The following is a 22316-nucleotide window of genomic DNA, read 5'->3' as shown; positions in this document are numbered from 1 at the left end:
GTTCTTAGAAGTGTAATCAGGTTAAATGTCAATAACTTGGGACCTCCCAGTATAGGGGAGACTCCGTCGAAATTTTTAGTAGACTTTAATACGAACACCATGAATAGATATAGAAAAAAAAATTAACTACTCTATTTTTTTTTGTTGACATGAGATTGTGGTTTTTACCCCGAAACAGGGGATGTTACATAGTTGGTTTGAGTGCCTTTTGGTCTGGATATTAGCCTCATTTGGGTTGGTCTTGGCAACTATGGGTTCCTGCTTGGGAATTAGGATTTGTTCTTTTTCCAGCTGGTTCCTGCTTATGCTGTTGTTTTTTCTTGCCTGCTTCAGTGTTCCTGTTGCAGTTTGTTCTCTAGAAGTTTTGTGGTTTGTTGCGCTGCATTCGGTTTCTATGGTTTGCTGGAGTTTGCTTTGCTCTCTAGCTTGGGGTGTTGCTGCTTTTGTTTTGTTCGGTGCTGTTGTCTTATATTCTTGCAGGTTATGTGGGTCTGCTGGGGCCTATTCCTGCTAGTTTGTTATTAGCTGCATCCATCTATTGTTTGGTTTGGTTCTGATGCCTAGTTGCTGGCTTTGTTTAGCCTACTATCCTGTTTTTTTGTTTCAGGGAGCATGTTTCCTCTTGTTCAAGGGAGTTTGTTCCCTTTGTTTTGTTTTCGCCTATTCAAGGGTGTTTGTTCCCTTCGTTCGCTTCTATATTCATGCCTGTATATTCTGACTTGCTGGTTTCCAGCTTTGTTTCACTTTGATCTATACAATTCTTACATTTGATAAAAAAAAATTGGCATTGTCCAACAGCTTTAGCCAATTTCTTTATGTCGCTGTCACGTAGTGTCATGGGTATTCTTCCAACAATTACTAACAATATCGTCCAAAATGTATCAGTGAAGTACATATCACAATTACTAACAATTTTTGACGGGACCTAAAGTATTTCACAATATTTTAGTAAAACATCCTTGTTGCCACTTTTGTTGTGCAAACTGATGGAGCAACAACAGACACTGTATATTTGGTGAATCTATCCACAACCACCATCACTGCATTCATGTCATCTAGTTTTGGAAAGCCCATAATAAAATCCATAGAGACTGACACCCTAGGCTTGTCTGGAATCGGTAGTGGCTGAACCAAATCTACCTCACGTTGCCGTAAAACCTTGTCTTGCTGGCTTACTAGACAAGTTCTGACATATAACTCAATGTCTTCATCAATCTTTGGCTAATAATATGTTTGAGACAACAAATGCAGCATCTTTTGCCTCCCTAGATGTCCAGCCCACTACGAATCATGTGTCTTTAACATCAAGGATTTTTGCAGCTTCCTTTTTGGCATGTAGATTCGACCCCTTTGACATAAAGGAGATCATTTTCCAACCAATATCTTCGTATTGTCCCTTCCCGTACAAGATCAGCCAACTTTTTATAAGTTACATCCTCTTTGGCAGTTTGGTGAAGTCGTTCTAGCATGTCTGACTCCACCTACACAAGGGAAAAAAACAAAAGCAAGCACCTCATGCCTTTTAAGTGCATTTGCAACTTAATTCTGTCATCCTGGCTTATGTTCCCATACAAAATCATACTTGGCCAAGAACTTTTGTCATCGAGCTTACCGCTGTGATAACATCTTTTGTGTTCTAAAAAAAGTGTTGGCCATATTATCCATCTTCATAATGAACCTTGGCCCCAACAGATACACCTACCATACACCGAGATAGTAAACCACTATTGTTATTTCCTTCTTATGTATTGAGTACCTCTATTTTGCCTTATTTTGTTTTTGACTTTCAAATGCAACTGGATGTCCCTTTTGCACAAGTACACCCCTAATAGCCATATTCGAAGCATTTGTGTGCATTTTAAATGGACTCTTAAAATCAGGTAGTTTCAACATCGACACTAACGTAACAACCCTCTTTAGCTTGTCGAATACTCGTTGGCATTCGTCTGACCAGTCCTACCTCCAATTCCTCTTTAACATGTTAGAAAGAGGAGTGACCACTTTATTGTAACCTTTAATAAATCAACAATATTTGTTTTCCAAACTCGAAAAGGATCGTAAGTCAGACACTATAGAGGCTACCCATTCCAGTATATTTTGTACCTTCTTTGGATCCATCCTCACTTGCCCTATACTTACCAAGTATCCTAGGAACATAATTTCATCACATGCAAACTCACATTTTTCCTTTTTCACAAACAACTTATGTTCCCTTAGTCCATTTAGAACCTTAGACAGATGAACTACATAATCTTCCATACTTGTACTAAAAACCATAATGTTATCTAGATACACTACCACAATGTCATTTAGAAACTCATATAACACATCATTAATCAAGTTACAGAATGTAGTTGAAGCATTGGTTAAGCCAAATGGCATAACCAAAAAGACATGATCTATACCTCGTCACATAAGTTATTTTGTGCTCATCCCCTTAAGCAATTCTAACCTGCCAATAACCAGACCTTAAATCCAGTTTTGAGAAGACAGAAGCCCCATTCAGCCTTTCCTACAAGTCCTACACCAGCGACACTGGATGTTTGTTCTTTATTGTCAATTTTTTTTGTGCACGAATATCCACACACATTCAAAGACTATCATTTGCCTTCTTTTGAAACATAACAAGAGCACCATACAAAGCTTTAAACAGCTGAATAAACCTGTCATTTATCAATTCATCTAGTTGTCTTCACAACTCATCCAATTTGCTTAGAGACATATGATACGAGGGTTGCGATGATGGTGTCGCACCGAGCACAAGTTCAATTTTGTGATCAATAGCCTTTCTTAGTGGAAGCTTTTTTGGCAACTTTAGAGGCATGACATATTCATACTCCTTTAACACTCTAGCAATGACATTTGGCATTTTCAAGGCTCTATTGATTTCGATGGTCGAAATCATTTTACTATTACCCTTGTTACTATTGCGATGTCATGGTCACATAAATTAATTACTCTAGCTTAAATAAACAAGATAGTATAAAGCAAGCAAGGGGTCGATCCTATGAGGAAGTTTTAGTTCAGATTTTTATGCTAGACGTTATGTAATGGGGGGGTTTGAGATTATCTAGACTATAGAAGAATTAAACAATCAAAGGAAATTAAATAAATCAGAAAATTATCAAGAGAACAAATCTTGGTTTCAAGTAAACATCCACCTACAGAAATCAGAACCGATCATTGAAACGAAACATTAATTTATATTCTGAATCTTTATCTTCTCTTAACATTGGTTAGTTAATAGATCCTCCGTATAACTAACCCTAATTAACAAATAATCATAGTGGCCGCAGTAGTAATTTAATTCAATGCCAACCTTAGGAACTAGATAAATTGATTAATCTAGACAACATAATTGTCCACAGTTCATGTTTGATTTGTTTGAATGTTCTCCCTAAGATTAATACCTTAGATCCGCCACAATTATTAAACTCAGTTGTTTCGCAAGTTTATATACCAGAACCCCGGTTTTGATAGAGAACTTAGCAATAGATTGTTCACAACAATAACTTAGAGTCCGCTCCAGCAATTAAAATAAACAATCATAGGAAATAAGCATAGGAAAACAAACATATTCATTCATCATATAACTCAAAAGAAAAGGTAAAATAAATCTCACAGTTCTTGAAATCTCAAGGTTTATGTGTCCTTGCAATCAAGAAAAAGAGTTTAGCCTTGCATGTCAATTGAACAACTAATCAAAAAGAAAGAAGAATGCATGATTTTGGTTGATTGAAGGAAATGGTGTGTTTTTGTTCTCTTTTCTGGCCTCCCTCTCTTTCCTTTCTCTCTTTCTTTTTATATCGTAGGAAACCCTAATCCCTTTTCTACAAAATAGTCATTTCCGAAGTAGACAATTTATACTTAAGTGTTTCAATAACTATTTTCGTAAAAAAGGAGAAATAGTCTTGCATAAAATCTTCAAGCTTTGAATTTTGACTTAGAGGAGCTAAATTGCTGAAATAAAGACTTGGATGTCGGTTTCGATGCTTTGAGAAGTACTTTGGACTTGTTTCTTCACAAAACTTGTTTGCTGGCAGAATTCATGTGTCATCTTAGAAAACTCATATCTCTCTCATATGAGCTTTGTTTTTGCTGACATCCAAGGTTGTCAATTCCGTTTCGGTAAATGTTTTGTTTTTTCAATTGGAATTGAGTGTTTTAGTTTTGGAGTGTTTCGGTGTGCCGTTTCGGGATTGTACTGTTCAAATATATATATATATATATATTCAACAAACATAATTCAAATTCAAGATAAATTAATTATAAATTATGCAATACAAACACAATGCCAAACAAATATAATTTCAAATTTTAAAATATTTCTAAATAGTCAAGATTAAATAGATCTTTAACTTAAAATAATTCAACTTAAACAAAATATCAAAATATTGTGAAAGTAAAATGTTTTAACACAAATATTTAAAATATAAAGTTATATAGGTCAATGTTATCAAGGCTAATTGGATCGAAAGCATCCATTGTTTTGCTCAAATTCCTACAAAGTGTAAACATGAAAAAAATAACATGAATATAAACCATATATATTAGTGATAAATCTAATTTTAAAAAATTAATACCATTGTTATTGAAAATAGTAATGAAAAAGAGCTTTTTATACTTGGGTGGTTTAATTAATTAAATTGAATCAAGTTCAATTTGATTCAATGGCTTTTCAAGACCGAAACGGAATATATGGAATGGAACCGGAACATTCCAGCCGAAAAATCCGGAACGGACCAAGATTTAAAATGAGATGAAAATTGTTCCGTTTTGTTCCATTTTTTGAATTGGTATGAAATGTTTCGGCCATTTCGGGCGAAACAGAACGAAATTGATAACCTTGTTGACATATGGTATGCTGATAGGTCTTTGAGTCAGGAATCTAAAAAAATTGAGTTTGCATCAAATGAACTTCTATAGCTCAAGATATTCAAGTCGAAATGACCAAAGGTCAACACTGACAAAATACAAGATTTGACTTTGAAGGCTACGATTTCCATGCTATTTTTTTTCTTGCCATATATGTATAGCAAGGTATGGATGTTATTTTTCTAATGCCACTGGAATCACTTCGTTTTGACCTCTAGAGCTCAAGCTCTGCACAAAACATCGATCGGAGGTCAAATCTGTCAATTATCTCCAATTTACTTCTTTTTGAATCTTACATCCAAAAATGCCTTCAAAACATAAAACAAAGAATATCAAGACATTTTATATATAAAGCATAGGCAAAACACTAGGTAAATGTGGGTAAAACTATCGAATAATATGGTTGCATCAAATACCCTCACACTTAGCTCTTACTCGTCCTCGAGAAGAGATAGATAAAATCAAACTAAAACTAAATAAATAAAATAACTATGACTAATTTCTTAATCTCCCATCAATGTCCAAGAATATATGCATTATAAACAAGAATACAATCAAGAAGGATAAAAAGTACAAATTTTCATGAATTTATTTACATGTGAACTTCAAAACCCAATTAATCATTGGGATTTAAATGAAATCTATGTCATGCCAAAGTGATAGGTCCTCTCATTGATGTACACTCCAACACTCACGTGTTTAGGGCTTATGTATTTCAATTTCTCAAATTCAATCAATGAATATGTTCTACCATAAGCTTGCTTTTCAATCTCATCTCCATTACTAAAATATTACAAGCAATGCATGAATAAAAAGATCTTACTTTTTTGTTGTAATGGGGATAAGGTTAAGGTGAGATAAAAGAAAGGAAAAGAAAAGGCCAAAACCAAAGGAAGTAGAGCATTCTAAAAAAATAATTTTTTTGAAACAAGATATCCCATCAAAGCACACAAATTTTTCATCTTTAAGCACCAATGCTTAACTTCTTTTTATTTCAAGCTCCATCAACATAAAAAATTTAAGAACACAATGAAAAACTTTTCTTTTCTTTCTTTTTTCTTTTCTTTCTTTTTTTTTCTTTCACCTTTGGCAACTTTGCCCATTCTTTTCATCAAGCGTCACTTTTTTTTTTCCTTTTCACATAATATCCAAAATCCCATGAGATATCATCAAGTATATGCTCTATTAATCCTTGACCGGAGAAAAAGGAAAACATATAAAAAGTTAAGGCTTACACATGGGTAAAGCAAATAAAAGATAAACAAGCTCAAAAGGGCTTACTAAGGATAATATGCTTTAGGTTGGCTTTTTGGCTCAAGTAGTTAAAATTTCTAATGTCTTTATCATCTTCATGTACACATGTGAATGTAATCTCAACAAGATATGAAGCAAGTTCTAGAGATACATATCATTGAAAGAATGCACAATCAAATAATATAATGTTGAAGGCTCAAAAGCTTGCACTGGTATAACACTATAAAGTCAACATGGCATATTTTTAAAGTCAATCCTTAGACTAATTAAACTTTAAAACTTGTATGCACACTCATTCATTCAATTTATATTTTCATCTCTCTCAACTAATTCTCATACATGATACTCATATTCTCATAAACCAATGGGAGTTCAAAAGATAAAACTTAGACTTTTTTTTATAAAAAAAAAACAAAGAAAGCCAAAATTCTCTTAATACCCCCACACTTTAAACACAACATTGTCCTCAATATTGAAATAAAAGAAAAGGAATATAGGAGAATAACAAAAATAAAGTAAAATACAAAAAAAAAAAAAAGATAAGGGAAAAAGGAAGCAATTCTGATTTTTTTGTTGGGTTGCCTCCTAATAAGTGCTTTTGTTTTATGTCATTGGCTCGACACATCACATGCTCATATTGTATAGATTGGTTTAGCTAACTCCACAGAAGCGGTGAGTTCTATCGTCCAACCTTTATAGAAAGTTTTTAATCAATGCTCATTGACCTTAAGCACTTTGTTTGTTTCTAAACTTGTAATTTCAACTGCACCATAAGAAAAAACATTAGAAACAACAAAGGGTCCAATCCAACGAGAGGGCAACTTCCCAAAAAAAGTTTCAAACGTGAATGATAAAGGACTTTGTCTCCAACATGAAACTCCTTTCTTGTAATCATTCGGTCATGAAGACTCTTGGTCTTTTCTTTGTAAATACTTGCATTCTCATAGGCATCATTTCGTATCTCTTCCAACTCTTGTAATTGCAACTTCCTTGCAATCCTAGCAGTATCATAATCCATGTTACGTTGTTTAATGGCCCAAAAAGCTTTGTGTTCAAGCTCCACTGGTAGATGACATCTTTTTTCCATAAATCATCCTATAAGGTGACATTCTTATAGGTGATTTGTATGCAGTCTAATAAGCCCAAAGTGCATCACCAAGTCGCAGACTACAATCTCGTCGGTTAGGTTGCACTATTTTCTCCAAAATATACTTGATTTCTCGATTTGAAATTTCAGCTTGGCCATTTGTTTGAGGGTGGTAGGTTGTGGAAGTCCGATGAGTCACATGGTATTTGCAGAGTAATGCTTCTATTGAACGATTCCAAAAATAAGTGTCACGGTCGCTAATGATAGCTTTGGGGATTCCAAACCTATCAAATATGTGAGTTCTGACAAAATCTAAAACAACCTTGGCATTATCAGTTCGTGTGGCTTTCACCTCAATACATTTAGACACATCATCAACAGCAAGAAGGATATAAAGATTACCAAAAGAAGAAGGAAATGGACCCATAAAATCAATACCCCAAACATAAAAAATTTCACTTACAAGAATATTCGTTAAAGGCATTTGGTTCTTATGAGTGATATTACCTGTTATTTGGCATTTTTCACATTATTTGCAAAAGTGATATGCATCGTTAAAAATAGAAGGCCAATAGAGACCACTTTCAAGTACCTTATGAGTCGTTCTTTTTTCTCCAAAATGCCCACCCCAAGAATGAGAATGAAAAAAAGTGAGAATGGAATGAAATTCATCTTATGGAACACATCTCCTAACTACTTGATCCACAAAATTTCCACAGATAAGAAGTGTCCCAAAAATAATATTTAGCATCAGCTCGTAACTTGTCTATTTTGGAATTTAGAAAAGCCTGGAGGGAATTCTTTGGTGACTAAATAGTTCACCAAATCAACATATCATGGTCTTGAAGAGGAATGTAACACATACAATTGCTCGTCAGGGAATGTCTCTTATTGTTTCAGTTTGTATATCATTGGTCCTCAGTCAGCTTAAGTGATCAACCACATGGTTTTTGGCACCTTTTTTGTCTTTGATCTCAAGATCAAATTCTTGTAAAAGCAAGATCCACCTAATCAATCTCGGTTTGGACTCTTTTTCTTCAAAAGATACCTCAAAGTTGCATGGTCAGTAAAAACAACAACTTTTGTACCAAGTAAATATGACTTGAATTTTTCTAGAGCAAACACCATTGCAAAAAGTTCCTTTTCAGTTGTATGGTAATTGCATTGCGCTTCGTCCAACACGCAGGACGCATATGCGATCACATGCAAATTCTTCCTTATTATTTGCCCAATTACAGCCCCTACCGCATAGTCACTCGCATCGCATATTATCTCGAAAGGTTCATCCCAATTTGGTGGTTGGATGATAGGGGCAGATGTGACACGCCTCTTAAGCTCATCATGGGCATCTTTACATGCTTGATCAAACACAAAATCCACTTTTTTGGCTAATAATTTGCACAAGGGTGTTGTAATCTTCGAGAAATCTTTGATAAAGCGTCAATCGAAACCTGCATGGCCAAGAAAAGAACGAACGTCCCTCATGCATGAAGGGTAAGACAATGATGAAATAACGTCTATTTTAGCTTTATTAACCTCTAATCCACGTGAAGACACAACATGCCCAAGAACTATTCCTTGTTCTACCATATAATAACATTTTTCATAGTTCAAGACAATATTAGTTTCAATGCATCTTTTCAAGACTAAAGATAAGTTGTCTAAACACTTATCAAAAGAATCACCATACACCGTGAAATCATCCATGAAAACCTCAACTATTCTTTCAACATAGTTAGAAAAAATACTCATCATGCATCTTTGAAAAGTTGCAAGTGCATTACAGAGACCAAATGGCATTCTCCTATATGCATATATACCAAATGGACATCTAAATATAGTCTTTTCTTGATCCTCGGGATTAATAACAATCTGATTATATCCATTATATCCATCAAGAAATTAATAAAAAGACTTACTTGCTAGACACTCAAGCATTTGGTCTATAAATGGTAATGGGAAATGATCTTTGCGTGTAGAAAGATTAAGCTTTCTATAATCAACACACATTCTTCATCCACTCAAGATGCGAGTAGGTATGAGCTCATCATTTTTGTTCTTTACCAACATGATTCCGGTCTTTTAGGAACTATATGGATAGGCGCCACCCATTTACTGTCCGTGATGGGGTAAATGACTCTTGCATCTAATAGTTTCAAAATTTCAGCTTTCATTACCTCCATCACAGGGGGATTCAACCTCCTTTGCATTTTCCTTATTGGTTTCGCATTATCCTTCAATAGTATGTGATGCATACACATCGAGGGACTAATGCCCTTGATATCAGCTAAAGTTCATCCAATGGCCGTTTTGTGATCGCACAATAACTTCACAAGTTTTTCCTCTTTCACACTTGTCAAACATGTTGCTATGATAACGGGAAGTGTATTGGTGTCGCCAATGAATACATACTTCAAATTATCGGGCAAAGGTTTCAATTATAACTCGAGGGCCTGTAAAATAGATGGCAAAAGCTTTTTACGTGAAAGTACTAAATCAACAAAGACATTACCATGTGGAATGGTTTACAAAGCTTGCAAAGCCAATGCTGATTCTTGCATGTTTTGGGGAACACATATATGCCTCTCCATCTCTTCTATCTCCATAAAATCATAGTCATAGCCCAAAGCTACGCTTAATCCGTCCTCACAATCAAAATCAAAAACTTGTTGCACACACTTATCAACTTGGTCATAGCATGTGATAGAATAAATGTTATTTTAAGGATATTTCATTGCATCATGAAAATTAAATTCAATATTTTCATCTCCTACCTCCATGGACAAAGTATCCTTACCACAATCAATTTTTGTATTGGCAGTTTTCAAGAATGGTCTCCCAAACAATATAGGAGTGTTGTTTGATGAATCACTAGAATCATGTTTCATATCAAGAATATAAAAGTTGCATGGAATAACCAACTATGAATCTTGACTAGGACATCTTCTATCACACCAAGTGGATAAACAAAACTACAATCCACAAGTTGTAATACAATGCTAGTTTTAATCAAAGGCTTAAAACTAAGAGAATCATAAACATGTTTAGGCATAACACTAATGGATGCACCTAAATCGCATAAGGCCCTTTTAAAACTGGCATTACCAATAACACATGGGATAATAAACACACCTAGGTCTTTTTGTTTCAAAGACAGATTCTTTTGAACAACAGCAGATACAACTTCACCCATACTTACCGTTTTGTAACGTTTTAGCTTGTAAGCTCTCTTGTTAGTACACAACTCCTTCAAGAATTTGGCATACTTGGAAATTTTCTTGATACCATCAATCAAATGAGTGTTAAGTTCCACTTTCTTGAAAATATCTAAAATCTCTTTTTCTTTATCCTCTTTCTTAGACCTAAAAGAACTCACAGCAAAGGGGGGAATTTTCTTAAAACTGGAATTCATTGAGTTGGGACTTACCTTTGGAGTATTGGTCATTGGTTTAGTTTGTGGAGGAGTAGGGTGTATCTTCTTTATACCCAGTTCGGTTTCTATCTCCTCTTCTTCCTTCATCTCAATTTGTTTCGACCTTTGCTCTTTAAGTTCTTTCCCACTTCACAACGTGATCACACTAACATTCTCTTTTGGATTCAATGTTTGGAAGGGCAATTTTCCATTCATTTGCACTTCCAATTTCCCTACACTTAAAGCTACTTGCCCCATTTGCTTCTTGAAGTTGTGAATACTTGACCTTGTTTCATGTTGAAAAGACATGACTTTTTGTTGCAAGGTCACTGTGTTAAAAGCCAAGGTTTTCATCATCTCATGAAGATCATCACTCGATGACCCCATAACATTGGAATTTATGAATGCAGGGGGTTGTCTTGCTTGATAATTCTGTTGAGACTGAAATCCATGGGGATGGAACTGTTGGCCTTGATTGCCTTGTTGAGGCGGGTTCCCATAGCGTAAGTTTTGATGATCTCTCCATCTGGGATTGTACATGTTAGAAAAGGGATCATACTTATGCTAGGGTTGTCCATTGAATGCTCCATCAACTGTATTAGCTTGTTCAATGTAATCTTCTTCCATTGTTGGGCACATATCTGAAGCATGTCCTCGTAATGAGAATATGCTATAAACTTTCACCTGCTGTACATTTTCACAAGCCAAAGAATGCACAAAAGAAGTAAGATCATTAACTTTATTCTCAAGGTTAGAAATACTTACCTCATTTACTCGTTTGCTTGGGAAGTCTCCACGCGTGCCAAATTTTTTCAAGTTGGCTGCCATATTTGAGATCAATTGGTGTGCAGCCTCGGGTGTCTTATCTAACAATGCCCCTTCACTTGCCGCGTCAATGATATTGCGGTCAGTAGGCATCAGTCCTTCATAGAAATATTGAATTAGCAGCTGATTGGGTATCTGATGATGAGGGAATTGAATGCACGGTTGCTCAATTCTTTTCCAATACTCGGAAAGTGTCTCCCCATAAGATTGTCGAATCCCACATATTTCTTTCCTTATGTTGGCAACTCGAGATGCTGGGAAATACTTTTCAAGAAAAATCTTCTTCATGCCATTCCAAGTTCCAATGGAACCTAGGAGACTAGAGAAACGTCATGTCTTTGCTGCCCCTTTTAAAGAGAAAGGGAAAGCTTTCAATTTAACTTGTTCTTCGTCGACTCTGTGCGGTTTTAATGCCAACACACATATAGAACTTCTTGAGATGAGTATGAGGATCTTCTCTGGCAAGTCTATTGAATATTGGTAGTAAGTGTATAAAGCCAGACTTGAGCTCGAAATTGACATTATTGTCAATGTTTATGCACAATGGTTGATTCTCCATGTTAGGAGCAGTGAAATCCTTGAGTGTTTGTTGTCGTGCAATAGCCATGGTGTTGACGCGAGCTTCTTTTTGTAACCTACGTAAAGTATTTTCAATTTCAAAATCTACTTACACTTGTTTTTGGTTAGTAGAACGGGTTATAGGCATAAATCATCAAGAAAACTCAAAATAAATCAACCATACAAGAGATTGAAAATAGTGCAAATTGAATGAAAATCCTACGCTAGAACACAAACACTGCCTAAAAACCCTAGAAAACAGCGGAATTTGGCCTTGATAAGGTGAGGCTAATGGCCAAAGGCCATTAGTCTTGTTCGGAATGTCATTTCCCTTCAGGAAACAAAAGGTCGAGACCTAATTCCACCAAAAAAGCGGTTTTGAACAGTAATTGTATAGTACCGCCACAAGCAACATTGTTTCTGTTTCTTTTTTTTTCAACAAAATAAATAACAATCACAGCATAACAATAAACTAAAAGCAACAGCTCCAAAATTTGTTGCGATGTCACAGTCACACAAATTAATTACCCTAGCTTAAATAAACAAGATAGTATAAATCAATCAAGGAGTCGATCCCACGAGGAAGTTTTAGTTCAGATTTTTATGATAAACGTTATGTAATTTGGGGGGGTTTGAGATTATCTAGACTATAGTAGAATTAAATAATCAAGCGAAATTAAATAAATCATAAAATTATCAAGAGAACAAACCTTGGTTTCAAGTAAACATCAACCTATGGAAATCAGAAACTGATCATTGAAACGAAACATCAATTTATATTATAAATCTTTATCTTTTCTTAACATTGGTTAGTTCATAGATTCATCGTATCACGAACCCTAACCAACAAGCAATCACAGTGTTTCACACTAGTAATTTAATTCAATGACAGCCTTAAGAACAAGATAAATTGATTAGACAACTTAACTAGCCGCAGTTCATATTTGATTTGTTTGAATGTTCTCCCTAAGATTAATATCGTAGATCGGCCACAATTATTAAACTCGGTTGCTTCACAAGTTTATATACCAGAACTCCAGTTTTGATAGCGAACTTAGCAATAGATTGTTCACAATAATAACTTAGAGTCCACTCTAGCAATTAAAATAAACAATCATAAGAAAGAAGCATAGGAAAACAAACATATTCATTCATCATATAAACTAAAAAGAAAAGGTAAAATAAATCTCACAGTTCTTGAAATCTGAAGATTTATGTGTCCTTGCAACCAAGAACAGCCTTCATGTCAATTGAATAACTAATCAAAAGGAAAGAAGAATGCATGAGTTCGGGTTATTGAAGGAAAGGGTGTGTTTTTCTTCTCTTTTCTGGCCACCCTCTCTTTCCTTTCTCTCTTTCTTTTTATATCCTAGGAAACCCTAATCCCTTTTCTACAATATAGTCCTTTCGGAAGTAGACAATTTATACTTAAGCGTTTCAATAACTATTTTCCTAAAAAAGAAGAAATAGTCTTGTATAAAATCTTCAAGCTTTGACTTTTGACTTAGAGGAGCTAAATTGTTGAAATAAAGACTTGGATGTCGGTTTGGATGCTTTGAGAAGTATTTTGGACTTGTGTCTTCACAAAACCTGTCTGCTGGCAGAATTCATATGTCATTTTAGAAAACTCATATCTCTCTCATATGATCTCGTTTTCTGCTATTTGGTATGCTGATAGGTTTTCGAGTTTGGAATCCAAAACAATTGAGTTTGCAGCAAATGGACTTCTTTAGCTCAAGATATTCAAGTGGAAATTGTCAAAGATCAACACTGGTTGATGCAACCATATTATTTGATAGTTTCACCCACATCTACCTAATGTTTTATCCATGTTTTATATATAAAATGTCTTGATATTCTTTGTTTTATGTTTTGAAGGTACTTTTGGATGAAAGATGCAAAAAGGAGTAAATTGGAGATAATTGGCAGATTTGACGTTCAGTCGATATTTTGTGCAGAGCGTGAGTTCTAGAGATCGAAATGAAGTGATTCCAGTGGCACTAAAAAGATAACATCCATACCTTTCTGGAAATTTAATGCAAGAAAAATAAAAAGAGAAATATCATGGAATTCACATCCTGCAAAGTCAAGTCTCGCATTCTGCCAATGTTGACCTTTGGCCATTCAAAATTTAATATCTGGAGCTACAGAAGTTCAATTAATGCAAACTCAATTTTAGTGGATTTCTGACTTACATACCTATCAACGCTCCAAATGTCAGCCAAAAACGATGTCATATGAGGGAGATATGATTTTTCAAAGATGACAACTGAATTCTGCCAGCAAACAAGTTTCGTGAAAAAACAAGTCCAAATTACATTCCAAAGCATCTAAACCGACATCCAAGTTTTTATATCAGCAATTTAGCTCCTCTAAGTCAGAGCTTGAAGATTTCATGCAAGGCTATTTCTCCTTTTAGTAAAAATAGTTATTGAAGTACTTCAATGTAAACTGCCAACTCAAGGAAGGACTATTTTGTAAAATAGAGACTAGGGTTTCTTAGCATATAAAAAGAAAGAGAGAAGGAGGCAGCAGCCAGCAGAAAAGAGGGAGAGCAGAAGGAGGCAGCAACCAGCAGAGAATAAACACAAATTCTCTCCTCTACAAACCCAAAAATCATGCTCTTTTCATTCTTTAGAAGAAGTTGTTCAATAGTTATGCAAAGCTAAGCTCTTTTCTTGGTTGCAAGGACACAACAAACCTTCGGATTTCAAGAACCGTGAGATTTATTCTTCCTTTTATTTTTAGTTTATGTTATGAATGAGTATGATTGTTCTCCTATGCATATTTCCTATAATTGTTGTTGATGATTGCTAGAGGGGACTCTAAGTTATTGTTGTGAACAATCTATTGCTAAGTTTAATATCAAAACCGGAGTTGTGATATATGAACTTGTGAAGCAACTAAGCTTGATAATAGTGGCGGAACTACGTTATTGAACTTAGGGAGAACATTTGAACAAAGTGACACAAGATGCGGACAGCTTGTATGTTAATCTTGATGAAATTATCTAGTTCTTAAAGCTACCATTAAATTGAATCATTAGTGCGGACCCTTTGATTGTTTGTTGGTTAGGATTAGTTATACGGCGGATCCGTTAATTAATCAACGTTAAGAAAAGATAAAATTTCAGAACATAAACTGCAATTTTTGTTTCAAGGATCGGTTCTAATTTCTGTTGGTGGATGTGTTCTTGTGACCAAGGTTTGTTTTCTTGATAAGTTTCGGTTTTAATTGATTTTGTTTGCTAGTTTAATTGCTATCATAGTTTAGATAATCACAAACCAAATCCTCCCAATTACATAACGTACAACATAAAAATCTGACTTGAAACTTCCTCGTGGGATCGACCCCTTGCTTGCTCTATACTATCTTGTGTGTTGTGTTTGAAGCTAGGGTAATTAATTAGTGCGACCGTGACATCGCAACACTGGTATAATGCGATATTTGTCTTTAAAGACTGCGATTTCCATGCTTTTTCTCTTTTTATTTTTCTTGCCATGTATGTGTAGAAAGGTATGGATGTTAGCTTTCTAATGCCACTAGAATCACTTCGTTTCAACCTCTAGAGCTCAAGCTCTGCACAAAACATCGACTGGAGGTCAAATCTATCAATTATCTCCAATTTACTTCTTTTTTAATCTTTCATCCAAAAGTGTCTTTCAAAACACAAAATAAAGAATATCATGGCATTTTATATATAAAACATAGGCAAAATACTAGGTAAATATGGATAAAACTATCGAATAATTAGGTTACATCAGTTACTTTCGGCCACCGAAGTCTAATGATAAGACACAAAACTTAGGCATATTTCACTAGTAACCAGAATCCTCTCCAGGTATGACATCAACACAATCTTAGCCTTTTTCAAGAAGTCCAAGCTAAGAATTATGTCAAAATCATCAAGGGTCACAACCAATAAATCATGTTTCCCTTGCCACTTTTCCAATGCTATAAACACACTAAAGGCAATTCCTAATATATGTTGTGCCTTCTCCTTCATTGCCTTAATTATTATATTATTGTTGCTTAAGCGCAGACCTAACAGTGTCACCAATCTATCAGTAATAAAGGTGTTTGTAGCACCAAAATCTGACATTGCAATAATCTCCCTATCCTTCACTCTAATTTTCACATACACTAGAGTGCCCATAACACCCAACTTTCCATGACACAAAGCATCCAGATACACCAAATTAGTGTCAACAATGTTGAATTTGTCCATCGAATCCTCCAATTTCACAACCAAACAATTCAGCATATGCATTGAGTTTAACATGCATGATTGTTGTCATAACCCAATTTTGATCCACTTTTTTTCTAGATATTTTCAAAATACAAAAAATAAAAAATATATATATGTTATTGATGTATTTGTATTATTTACAGTGTCTTTTTAAAAGAATTTAAAAATTAAAAATTTGATTTTGACGTGTTCAACTACTAACACACATATTTCAATATCATTGATTAATTCTTCTCGTTGAGTCGACATTGATGTTGCTTTAAAAAAAAATTAATAGCCAAAGGGACCAAAAGTGAAAACGAAGAAAAGGAGGAACCAAAAAATATAAGTTGCTTGGGGACCAAACATTTGGAAGGAAAAAGACAAATGATTTTGCCTATAAAAAATATAGTTATCTCACACAAAAAAAGGGAGGTGGCCAAAAAAGAAAAGAAAAAAAAAAACCCAAAAAACTCTTTCTCGCATTCTCTCCCCACATACACCAAAAAAACCTAGCCCCATTAAACCTAAATCTAGCCACTAGCTATAAAAAAAAAACACTCACGACAGCCTTTCTCCTTCTCTGATATGGACCTCTTAACCACGTGGTCAAGTAACCTCAAACAAAAATGATGCTTCCCAAGAAAGTCAAAAATCTGGTTTGAGAACCTTAACTCAGAGTTAACTTGTAATTAAGAACCGGAGGTATTGGAATTCATGAATTGATGCCAAAAGATTAATTATACCTTGATAAGTTTGTCATAGTAAAGAACATGTTTGCTTCAAGCAAAAACACAATAATATTATTAATTTGAAGGCAAATGAAATTCACAGCAAGGAAAACATTATATAATCCTAAGATAATTAACCCTAATGGACCCATATTGGGTTGCAAACCATTAAGCTTTCAACTAACTCAAGCTTAATGCCTAAAATAGATCTAAAACACTTAATTTGGGCCAAAACAAACCCAACTAAACATAAAAACCTAAACTAAAATATTATGATTAAAATAATACTTAAAACAAAATAAAAAAAAAAGTAAAATATTCCGCATAATACAAGGACACAATCAGTCCCCAAAACCATCCCTAACTTGATTAATTTCCTTGTGTAGCCGGGTTTGACTTACGTAGGAATAATGTGTGCTTGCCACCCTTTTTTCCATGCTTGGAACATGCTGCCTTCAATGCTTGATCTTCTTCCCTTGTTTGATGGAATTAATGCTTTATAAAATAGGGAAGAGAGTTACTAGATTCTTCCCTTTTAAAAGCCTTCCACAATCTCTCTTAGTAAGGAAATTTTATAAGAGAAAGGAAAGAAAACAATAAGGAAAGTCCTCTAAATCTGGCTGCCTCTTGTTCTCCTTGTAAGGAAAGGAATCCTTGCTTGTAATGGACAAATAAATAGGGGAATTTACTCCTGCATGCTTCCGCCCTTTGGTTTCCAAGTTAGATATAGAATTCTTGTCTAATATGGAGACATAATAACCCCTCCCCAATTCAACCTTGTAATCGCCCATCATGAACCCAAACATAACTAGGATTTTTGACAAATCCTTATAGGAAAAGGATCCCAACACCCTAATTAATCTTAGCCACTTTTGGACCCCATGTAACTCAAGCCCATACACGTCCATCAGGGCTAAGTTAGATCTGGCCGAAACATACTCCTCCATAATTGGGTTGAACTCATCAACACCAATAAACCCAATTTGGACCAATGCATTATAATATGAAAACCCAACATGGTTGAATGGAATACAAGCTAAAACCCAAGGAAAAATCCTCACTTGGTTGAATGGTCTTCCCCTCAAACACAAGCTCCCAACTGAATCCCCATCATAAGTAACCCAAGGTTGAACCATAGGCACCGTATCATCCTCCCTTTTTTTTTTTAAGGATTCAAACTCGAATCTAAAACATGAAAATTATAAACTAAAAGCACATCATCATTACAAGGCCGAAACAATGTGTAATCATCAAAACCCTATAAAACCCTATCAACAAATAATATGTTATGAATCCCTCCTTCAAATACAAACTCTCTTTTTCAGCTCTTTTATCCTCTCTAAGTTTCAACTATCCTCATAAACTTGTTTAAGAGATAAAGAAACAAGAACTATAGATTTTCCATCATTCACAAGCAAAAACCTATTCTGAAATCCATCATGCATAGTTTTCCTATCATACTATCAAGACTTACCCAATAATAAGTGACTAGCATGAATAGGAAACTACATCACATAACACTTCATCACAGTATTTCCTAATGGAAAAAGATACAAGAACCTGTTTATGCATCTTCACCTCTCCACAATCAATCAACCATCACAATTTATAAGGAACATGATGTTTAGTAGTTTGTAAATAAAACTTATCCATCAAATCCACACTAGCTATATTAGTGCAACTATCATTGTCAATGATCAAGCTACATATCTTATTTTGCACGTGGCACCTCGTATGGAATATGTTTTCACTTTGTTTCTCCAAGCCTCCTACCTCCACATGCATATCAAGTGCTCGTTTTACCATAAGCACATCCCCGTCAAGGGGATACTCGATACACTCATCACTAGCATCCGCCAACGGTGGCATCTCCACCTCAATATTATCCTCCTCTTCAAACTTAATCTCATCATGGGCTCTTGTAACTATGACTCTTTTGTTTGAACACAATGAAGTCATATGACCAAAACCCAAACAATGATAACATTTAATGTCATGACTACGAGAAGTAGGAGCCTCAACTTTACCTTTACCATCCGCGAAGGTGTTTTTCTTCTCTTTAGGAGTCTCAGAACCCCCTCTTATAGTAGGCTAAACTTGAGCAGCCCCATATCTCGTCGATCTAGGTTTCCAAGATGAAGAAGTTCTCAAAATGAATGGTGGTCATGCTCCCCCTCTCCTCTTAATCTTCCTCTCCACTTTCATGGCTATATGTATTATGTCCTCCAACTCTACATAGTGTTGCAACTCCACAACATTTGTGACCTCGTGATTCAGCCCCTTAAGAAACCTAGCCATAGTGGTCTCCATATCCTCCACTACAATAGCTTGAATCATCGTGATCTCCATCTCCTTATGATACTCATCAACACTTTTAGAACCCTGACTCAAACTCTGTAATTTCTGATATAACTTCCTATAGTAGTGACTCGGTATGAATCGTTTCCTCATCAAAGCCTTCGTATGAGCTCATGTATCTATAAGTCTTTCTCATTCCTCTGCCTAGAAGTCATAATCTGAACCCAAGCTCCCAACTGAATCCTCATCACGAGTAACCCAAGGCCAAACCATAAGCTGAACTGCATCACTTCCAACCTGATATCAACATCTCCTCCTCCCATCATAGTATCATCCCTCAGTACATGAAGAAAGAGAAAGAGGAGGTGATCCTGATCCACCAATTTTCTATCTTCACCATAGGTGGCACGTGGCTCTAAGCGCCACCAGTGACGGTGGCACATAAGATCCACACGCCGCCACTTTTCCAGCAATTTCAAAAGCTTTCAGTTGGTTCTCGAGTTCCAGAGATTTCTCTAGATTATTTTGTGAATTTTGGGAGGTCTATTTAGAAAATTTTAGATGTTTGATATGTGTTTTATTTATTTTTAAATTTTGAGTTTTTATTGTTTGTAAACATGTAATTGTGGGGTGTGTAAGTAAAACAAATATAGTAAAAAGAGAATGTGTGTGTGTTGCTTTTTTTTATTACTTTTTTTTTTATCTTGTGTTAAATAGATGATAAAAAAAGAAAAAAGATCAAAGAAAAAAAATTATTTCCCCAAATGTTTTAATTGCATATGGCCAAGTTCTACAAGTTTTTCATGCATATTTTCTAAATAAAAACAAGAAAATGCATTTTATAATGTTTTAAAAATACAAAAATAAATATTGTAAACAATTTATAATTGTCTATTAAGATTTGGCCAAAATTAAAAAAATCTCACAACAATAGTTTGTTATTCGAAGTTGTTTATATATATATATATATATATATATATATATATATATATATATGGGGAGAGAGTGAGAAAGAGTTTTTTGGGTTTTTTATTTTTATTTTTTTGTCTCCTCCCTTTTATTGTGTGTGAGATAACCATCTATTTATAAGCAAAATAATTTGAATTTTTCCTCCCAATTGTTTGGTTCCCAAGAAACTTAAATTTTCAGTACCTTATTTTTTTCCTTTTCACTTTTGGTCCCTTTGCCCATGTATTTTTTTTTTCTTAATTTTTTTGTATTTTGATTTTTTAAAAAAAAAACAATATTGATGTTGATTTAACAAGAAGAATTAATCAATGATTTTGAAATATGTGCATTAATAGTTGAACGCGTCAAAAACAAATTTTTGAATTTTAAATTCTTTTGAAAAGGACACAAATACATTAAGAATATTTTTTTATTTTTTTTATTTAGAAAAATAAAGGGTCAAAAATTAGGTTATGACAACTGTTTTCTCATGTTCATTGTCATTGGCCAGAATAGCATTCAATTTCTCCATTTTCAGACATCCCCTAGCATAGTACGGTCTCCCACATATAAAACAGCCAACATCCGACTTGGTTTTTTTCGTTGATGCATCTATTTTCATCCATTTTATCCTTAGTCTTGAATTTTAAAGGGACAATAAGAGACTCATCTCGCGTCACTATCTTGAAATCAACCAAACTTTTGTGACAACAATGGTAGAAGATAAATCTTTAACTTTATGCCTTTGCAATTCAACCTAAGCCTAAGGCTGCAATCTCGACGTAAAATTGAACAACTTATCCTCTTCAAACATGTTCTCAATGTCCAATATCAAAGAACTGAAATCTTTGACATATCCCTCACCGAGTTGTCATGCTTTAGTTTCTTCAAATCCTCCTTATCCTGCCAGGACGTGTTTTTCGGTAAGAACTGTTCTTTCAGTTCTTGCTTCAAACAATCCCAAGTCATAATCTTAGGACACCTTGTGTTCATATCCTCTTTGATTCGAGTTCTCCACTACAACTTTGCATCACCTGACAAAAACATTGTTGTGATGTTTACCTGTTCATCAGCCCCAATTTTAGCCATACTAAAGCATTATTCCATGTCCCGAAGAAAGTTTCTCAATTCCTTGGAACTTTTCGCAACACCAAATAACTTTGGCTCTAGCAGTTTTGGTTTTGGATGAGCTATCACCCCTAGGGACACTCGCTACTACCCTCTTCAAGAAAACAATCTCATCCTCAAGAACTTGCATTTTGTGACTTACACATGCCGCAAGATCCATTTATTACCCAGCAGACCTTTCTGCCATTTCAACAGCGTACACAAGTCTATCATTTATGGATTGGTCTTCGTTTTCATCTATGGGACTCAAAACATTCTCAAGATGAGTCTCTCTCAAATTATCTCCATACCTGATGGCATTAGACATCAAACCAACAATTTCCAAAACAGAACGAACCAACGCTCTGATACCACTTGACACAAGGACAAAATTTCCAACACAATTTTGATCCAGCACGACAGTCTCGTCCCACACCAGACTCAGCTTATCTCACAATCTTAACTCTTGTTTGGCCTATAAACTAAGGTGTTTCACACCCAAAGGAGGCTTCCCTTAAAGTCCAACAAGTTATAGACTAACTACATCAACAAAAATAAGAATCACAAGCACAATTTATAGGAAAAAAATCAATCTTTATTAATACCAACAACAAAGGATACACAAAACTCATTGCATGCAATGCATAATTCTCTTGCATGCCAAACAACTCTAGCCTCTATTTATTACAAAAGAATGTAGATGTTACATAGAAAACTATCTCAAGACAGATCTAACCAAATCTAGACAATTGTTTAAAAACAGTAACTACCGAAAATTGTCTCTAACTACCTACTGTTGTAACTTCTCTTGATCCACCACCTAATGGACCATCAAACCAATCAATTGTGTTCACACGAACCCGTTATGCATTGTTGTCAAATCTGTCATTGTCCATGCATGCTGCCACTACCCATGCACATTACCAAGATTCCAACAGTGTTTTTGCTAACGCGCCCATGCACCTAGACCTGTGACAATTACCATCTTGGTCT

The sequence above is a fragment of the Populus trichocarpa genome, chromosome 15, assembly GCF_000002775.5.
Source record: "Populus trichocarpa isolate Nisqually-1 chromosome 15, P.trichocarpa_v4.1, whole genome shotgun sequence".
Lineage (NCBI taxonomy): Eukaryota > Viridiplantae > Streptophyta > Magnoliopsida > Malpighiales > Salicaceae > Populus > Populus trichocarpa.
Note: the sequence above shows the minus strand (reverse complement) of the source record.